A 7,463-nucleotide genomic window follows, 5' to 3' on the forward strand; every position below is an offset into this window, starting at 1 on the left:
ACACACACCATGAAGTCACAGAGAAGAGCCCAGAGGGCTTTTTCCTTTATGGGGTTAAGAACATTCAACATAATCACAAAAGATACATTTACCACTTCAAAACTCATTAGATTAACTTTGTCACCAAACAAAAGGGGTGGTCAGAGGTGGCAAGTCCTGAGGCCCCCTGTTGGAAAGTCAAACAACTGCAAAGAGACGCAAAATTACTACAAAGAGATGCCAAACAACTACAAAGAGACTCAAAATGACTAGAAAAGGATGCCAAAACGAAACACAGAAAGACATGCAAAACCTCCACAAAGAGATGCAAAATTACCCCAAGAGATTCAAAACCACAATAAAGAGGCGCGAGACCACCACTCTTTCGGTCTGGGGTTTTTACTCCAATGTAGGACAGATGGAGAGCTTTTTATATGTCTTGATCCAGGGGACTGTTGCCTCATAATCTGTCCACAGTTGTAGAACATTCAAAGTTACAAATAGCAGTTATTTATTGATGTTATTTCATGTTAGAATGTTTAAAGTTCTTTACTTGGCATTCATTTATTACCAAGGCTTTAATAAGGTTCTGTTTATGTGGTCCGGTTTGCTCTTGTCTTTTACCTCATACACCTTCCGTCTAATCTGTTCAAGAAGCAACCGTGCATGGTGTTGTGTGTTTACTGTAATGTTGTAGTGTTAATGTTGAGCTGTTTGTCTCATCACTTCCTGTCGGCTTAACTCTGGTTGAGAGTGTTACCACCAGCTCTGGGAGTTCAGCTCCACTTTCATGTTTCACAATCACTCCTGCTTCTGGAAGTGACTCTTTATACAAACACATTCATCCAGTAAACAAACTCACATTATCTCATTTATAGATCAACATCCCTCTTTTCTGTTCCTGTATAACGGTTAACTATTCATCTTGAACCAGTGTGTGGACACATCTGTGTAATTACATGTGATTTGGATAATCATGTGAAACCATTAATGTTCCAAAAGAGCTTAGTCATGCTCTAGTTTCTACATTTCTCCCGGGACCTTCTCATCTAGCTGAGTGGGTTGACCAAGAACCGTTTTTTGTTATCGACAATGTTGTAGTGGACTGGGGGAGCTAAATACCAAATCGAATTGTTCTCCACATATTATCAGTACACTGCAGGATAAAGTCTCTGTTAGCGTGTTCTTTATAAAACCTTTGGTTCAAGCTTCTTACCAACAAATAATTAAGTCTCGATACAGAGTTCGAAAATGGTGAGAAAAAGCTAACTCAAGACAAAATTGATACCTTTATTTACTGAATAAATAAATGACAAAAAACCTCTCAGCAGTGTCTCTGTGCAAAGATGTCATGTCCTACTGAATGATGAGAGAGGTGATGACTGACTAGATACCGCATGTCCTGTTACTTAAATTATAGATCATTATATTGTGTTTGTGGGTGTGACAGAAAGTGATGAGGACAAATTTATAGAAACTTTATTTAATCGGGTAGTGTAAAAGTTCCTTATTTTTGCGATTAAAATTGTTTACCAAAGTTGCGAGCTGGCAAAATGTCCCCTCAGTCCCCAGCAGGAGCATTGTGTCTTTGACTCCAAGTTATGATATCTGCTGCTCTGAACTCGCACCGACCCGTGTGACTCCTGTTTACCAGATTGCAGGTATTACACAGTAATCTAATTGTAAATCCATTGTTTCTACATGTGAACAAAATCCTCTGACTCAGAAAAGCCCCATGTAATTTCCTGTGGAGAGCTATGACATCACCGGAGAAACACACATACTCCCCCATGCCAGGAAATTCCTCCATATCCTGAGCTGCTATAACACACTCAGACACACACCAAAAATACACACTTTGAAATACATAAAACCTTATTTTAACTACCGGAGACACTTCTCATATTGTCATTTCATACTAAACATCTATTATAGTTCTTCTGCTGTTGCCTGGGTCCAGACCTGAGTTCTGTCGGATATATGGCAACTTCTCCTGCACCAGTGGTGGAAGACGTATTCAGATCTCTTAATTAAAAGAAGTAATACTACAGTGTATAAATACTCTGTTAGGCCCGGGCCACACCGCCTACCTGAGCAGAGCGTGTGCCTCGCCGAACCTCATGCTTTCCCTGGCTGCATTCTCGAATGCAGGCTCGGCTCAACTGCGACATGTCTAGGAATTCTGAGTCTCGCCTATTTTTTTCCGCGTGACGGGTGTTGTTCATGGCGAAAATAGACAGAAAAGGATTTGGCTCACGCAGGCGGTGTGGCTGCTCTAACCTGTTAAAATGGCCGCCGAAATAAAAAGCAAGAGGTTCTGCGATGCACAGGCACTGCTCATGCAGAAAGTGGGGCCTGCATGAGCAAAACGTTGCAGCTGGTAAAGGTGGAGCTCATTATCTCCACAAGTAGTAAGTCTGGGGGGAACATGTGTTTTTGTTGTGTGTGTGTGTGTTCATGCATATGTGTGTCTGTCTGTCTGTCCGCAGTTAATCTCACATACTACTCGACTGAGCAGCATGATATTTTATGTTCTCATTTAGGACTGTATGCTCAAGGACCTCTCGTGGTTTCGGGGGAAACCATTTTTGAAAAACTTGTTTCTTGTTTCATACCATCACTGACTGCTGACTCCTCACTGCTCTTAACCATCCGCTAGGGCCCGCAAGGAATCAACAACTGCTTCAGAAGCAAAAGGCATGTGTCGTCAATCAGCCAAAAGTAGCTGTCACATACATGTAGTTCAGTAAAAAAGTACAATATTTAAGAGATATAGTGGAGTATAAAGTAACAGTAAATAGAAGTACAAATACCTCACATTTGCACTTTATACACCCACCATTCACCCTAACCTTTGACCTGTGACTAGTGTGCAGTAGATAAATATTTATACAGGGTATAATTATTAGGCTGTAAACACGGTTCGCTGCCCAGACTACTTTCATGCACAGGTGAGTTTGAGAACATTGACAGGCTGAGTGGAAATGTAGAGATTTGAGGGGGCTGGAACAACATCAGAGAATACATCTTTAATCTTAATCTTCAGGTTTAGTTTGTCCTGTCAGACTGAACTCACATCAACTAAAGCCTTTCTCTTTCTGTTTCTTCTTCACATGACGCAGCTTAAATCTCAGATATTATTATCTATTATATCTGTCCTCGTTTAGCCTGCAGCTCCATTTTTGTAAAAGCAGAATTAGACTGTTGCACACTATAAAAGAGAGCGGGGCACATTTGTAAAATGAATACAAAATGTGTTAAGACTCACATTTAAAGTACTGTTGATAAATGAATGCCAAAGTAACAACTTTAAATATTGAAATATAAAATCACATCAATAAATGCCATTTGTAACTCCAAATATCCTGCAGCCATGGACAGAATATGAGACAACAGACTCCTGGCCAGACATGTAAAAGGCCACCAACCTCTCCTTCTGTATATAGGAGCAAGCAGTCTTCAAATTACACCGTGGTTTTAGGAGGACCCCTTATTTGGGGGGATGGAGGTTGGGAGGGTACTATACACATGCACACACACCCACTACGTACGGTGCATGACGCATGGATGGCCGCAGCAGGAATAGTTTATTAGACACAAATGATTAGAAATTGTTACACACAAATAAACAAGCACATTGACAAGTGCTTTGCCGTTATGTTGTTATTCTTATAGGGAACTTGAATATACAGGAAAATGTATACATTTAATAAAGAAACAAAACAGTCGCCCCAAAAATGTAGATGTTTGAGAGCTGCCCCTAAATTTCTCAAATGAGGAATTTTAAACCTTGAGAGCAAAACTCTCCAGACTGAAAGTTGTATGTGTTGCTGTGTTAAGTCTCTTTGCAGCCGCTTTAAGTCTCTATTGTTGTGCTTTTGCATTTAAAATAAGGCCCCGACTTACAAAACATCACAAAATAACTGCTGGATTGTGTTGATCGTTTCAGACTGAAGAGATGGAACCTTTCCAACACAAACAGCCAGCCACTCATTTCTAAAAGGAGGCGTCACTTCGTTGAAACAGCACAGAAGACATCTCTTCTTTATTTGGGGCTGAACCTCCAAGTGTCACAGGCACACAGCTGTAATGTGTAAAACTGTCCCTTTTTAGCTGTGTTTTTGTGAGCATTCAATAAAGAGATCTCTTTCAGAGTGAGACCTCCACTCATCCTGAGAGAGACGGAGAAAAACAAGCTGTGCGGTTTCTGCTGCGGGTCCAAGAGTTCAGGTTCAGATGTTTGTGAGTCTGAATAATGAGACCAAAGGATCCCTGATGACCAAAGACAGAACAGAAGACTAGAATGATCTGTTATGACGAGTGATCAGCAGGTTTCGTTCAGATATTAGCATGTTATCTATTCTTAGTAGTGTTTGTCCTCAGGGTGATCATGGGGTCATTAAAATGTAAAGGGTTCAACCTCTGGAGAGCAGGAACATCTGCAGCGAGTTTAATGGAAATGGGTCCTGTGGTTGTTGAGATATTCATCTCTTGACCAGTGTTTGACTCTGCTGTTTGTTTGTTTTTTCTTCTATATTTAATGCATACACTCTTCTCCCCCCCCCCCCTTCTGTTTCTTCTGTTTCTGCAGAGTTCAGAATGTGTCATATGGAATTTAAAATAAATTAAAGTGCAAGAATTAATAAATCCTGCTCACAAATGAATAAATGTGTCGTGTGGATCAAACTTCTTGCGATCAAATCAGTTATCTAGTTGCTCACCGGGTGTCGCAAACAAAGAAAAAGTCACCCTCTTAAAAGTATAAATGATATGCACATAATACAAAGATAACAACATATTTATGCAAGAGCACACATTAGTTTTTCTTTCTTCACGACACCGGCTGGGCTCCATATGTTGCAGACTCTGAACAAACCACAACAACAAAAACAACGGAAGACAGTTTTGTGGAACATGAACGTCATTATCTCAACATTAAACAACACGCGGCATGTGTCGCCATGTTTACTTTTGTTTATGTTGTGCAACATTTGAAGTTCTGGAGGGAATATTTTGGTGTTGGTCAGGATGATTGGGCTCTGATCTGCTCCTTTGTGGATAGTGGGAGAAGTAAGAAAATCTCATTCAAAATCCCATTGACATTTGTAACAATTCTAATAAACATCCAGTCATAGAACAGAGACTCTCGTCATGTGAATCACCACATTCTCGAGAAAGAATACCTCCTCTGACTGATAGTCATGATGAAATTCACCATCTCAGCAGAATTGATCCACCTGCATGATCATCAGTCTGATAACAACACCACCTTTGAATTTTTTTTACATCCACTTTTCTTTGGACGCTGAGGGTCGTCCTGCCAGCTGTGTGTCTCCTGATAACGGCTGAATGAGCAGTAAATGATGCCTTCATGGTCACGTTATCTGAAGCATTAGCTCTCTTTGATCTGAATCTGGCTGCTCACGGAGCATCTTCTTCTTCCTTTAGTTCAAGTTGGGTGAACCTTTACTTTGAAAGGATTCCAGTGAGGCCTTCGATTATAGGATCAGCAGCAATTCAAGCAGCCGAGAAGGTTAAAGGTCACAGCAAGACTAAAGAACTAATGTTCCTCTTAGCCTTGAAGGCCACCATGCCAGACTGCTGCCAAAGAAATAAGAGGGCAGAGACAGGAAGACTTTACTTCAAAATAAAAGCATATATTTCTCTCTCTTTCTCTCTGCAGAAAGTTTCAAGTAGATTTCAGAGCAATGAAGTGAAACAAACGGCTACAAGGAAAGACGGAAATTAATCTAAAAACTACTTTAATGATGTGGAAAATGATCAGCATGTAAAGTCAATGGGATTTCTCATCAAAATATGTTATGTTTCTTTATTTGAACACAGGCAATGCATAACGAACACTAACCTGAAGGAGAGATTTAATGCACCGGGTCTTGTAGCATTTTTTCCCCACCATAGTCACTGGGTTGGTACGGGAAATAATGAAATATCTAAAATAAATTAGACATCAAAAGAAAATTTGACATTGAAAAATTTACCAAAGTCTTCAACCGACTAATACATGTAAAAAAAAAAACACCACAATACTTCTCTAAGTTCCTCCAAAGCCTCAGATCGTCTCTCCTTTCAGCTAAACAACATTCCCCCCCCCCCACTTCATCAGCACTTAACTACCTGTTGACGTCTGACCTCTGAAGTATGTATATCCCCCCTACACTGCAAATGTGGAAAGCTGCTCTCCATTACAGCAAAACAGCACAAAGAGCTCCGTTTGTGAACGATGTCATTAAAGCAGCTGTTTAAAGTGTGTGTGGGGGGGTCTTTGAGCTAATGGAGGGTTGTTTTGTTAAGAGCCCTCAGGGATCATTTTATCATCGAATCTGCGGACGAGTCCTGCAGTCTAATGCATGGATGTGGGTCAAAACAATGACGGAGGCCTGTATGGGCGCACTCGAGACATGTAATCCTCTTATTTGGTCTCAGAAACACATTTCTAAAAAAATGTCCTAATCTTTTTCTGAGTATTATTTATTTTAAGGTTCAGGAATGACTTGAGATCCCACAGACAGGGAGCGTATGTAGGTGGAGTCTGTGATTTCCTCTGAAGCAACATTATCCTGCCATCAATTAATGATGCAAACATAACGACGCTGGTCTGAGTAGATGTTGTCTTTGGACTACGTGGTGAATAAGGAATCACCAAGAGAACAAGCCGAAGTATAGGTGTAAGCTCCAGAAGTGGTAGAAGCATTCAGATCCATATCGTCCGACGATGATTGAGCATTTTATTGGTTTCAAATGACCTTGTAAACTGGCTACTTGTTAAACAAACAGGTCGAACGCGTCGTTTCTCAACTCCAGTCTTGCATCTCAAGTTGCCAATCGGAGTGCAAACAACGAGCAGCACATGGAAAAGAAAGTCTTGAAGACAGAATGACAATGAATGATCCTTAAATCCCTTCAGTCCTTGTACATGTGAGATGTGTACTTAAATAAGGAGGAGAATGTCAATATCAGAGGGAAAATTAGTGGTGTACATTTTAACAAAAATTCCTGACTTGAAAATATCTAAACAGATCAGATTGTGACAAGTTGTAAGTGTTGCTAAATTGGCGAATTTTATAAACAGAAGCCCCTTTCGCCTCCATAAAGAGAAGTGAAAAGGTGATTATTACTGACAGGGTTACTGACGGTGTGGAAGAATGTAACTGTTAGTTATTGGACAAAAGATATTTCAGTCGAGACCGAAGTGGCAGGCAGACGGACATTAGCATCCATACAGCCCTGCAGCTACAGGATTTATTTTTACTTCACACATTAAATAATAAACTGCAGATTGTTTTCTGCTCAGTGTGAAACCTGTTAGGAGCGGCTCGGTCTAATACCTGGAGGAGAAACACAAAGAGGACACATAGAGTCTGTCTGAGTCTCACAAGACTCATAAAATCATAAAATGAATGTGTGGCGTCTGGACTCTGTGTGTGTGTGTGTGTGTGTGTGTGTGTGTGTGTGTGTGTGTGTGT

The 7,463-nt window shown here is 40.5% G+C and overlaps 1 protein-coding gene across 1 annotated transcript in view; it reads right to left on the reverse strand.

Moving 5' to 3' along the window:
* Positions 1 to 7,463, reverse strand: part of mmrn2a (multimerin 2a) — a 31,179-nt gene that overhangs the window by 21,382 nt on the left and 2,334 nt on the right. The window lies entirely within an intron of this gene.

The sequence above is a fragment of the Anarrhichthys ocellatus genome, unplaced genomic scaffold (genome assembly GCF_004355925.1).
Source record: "Anarrhichthys ocellatus isolate YVR2014 unplaced genomic scaffold, GSC_Weel_1.0 scaffold3, whole genome shotgun sequence".
In the NCBI taxonomy this organism is placed as follows: domain Eukaryota; kingdom Metazoa; phylum Chordata; class Actinopteri; order Perciformes; family Anarhichadidae; genus Anarrhichthys; species Anarrhichthys ocellatus.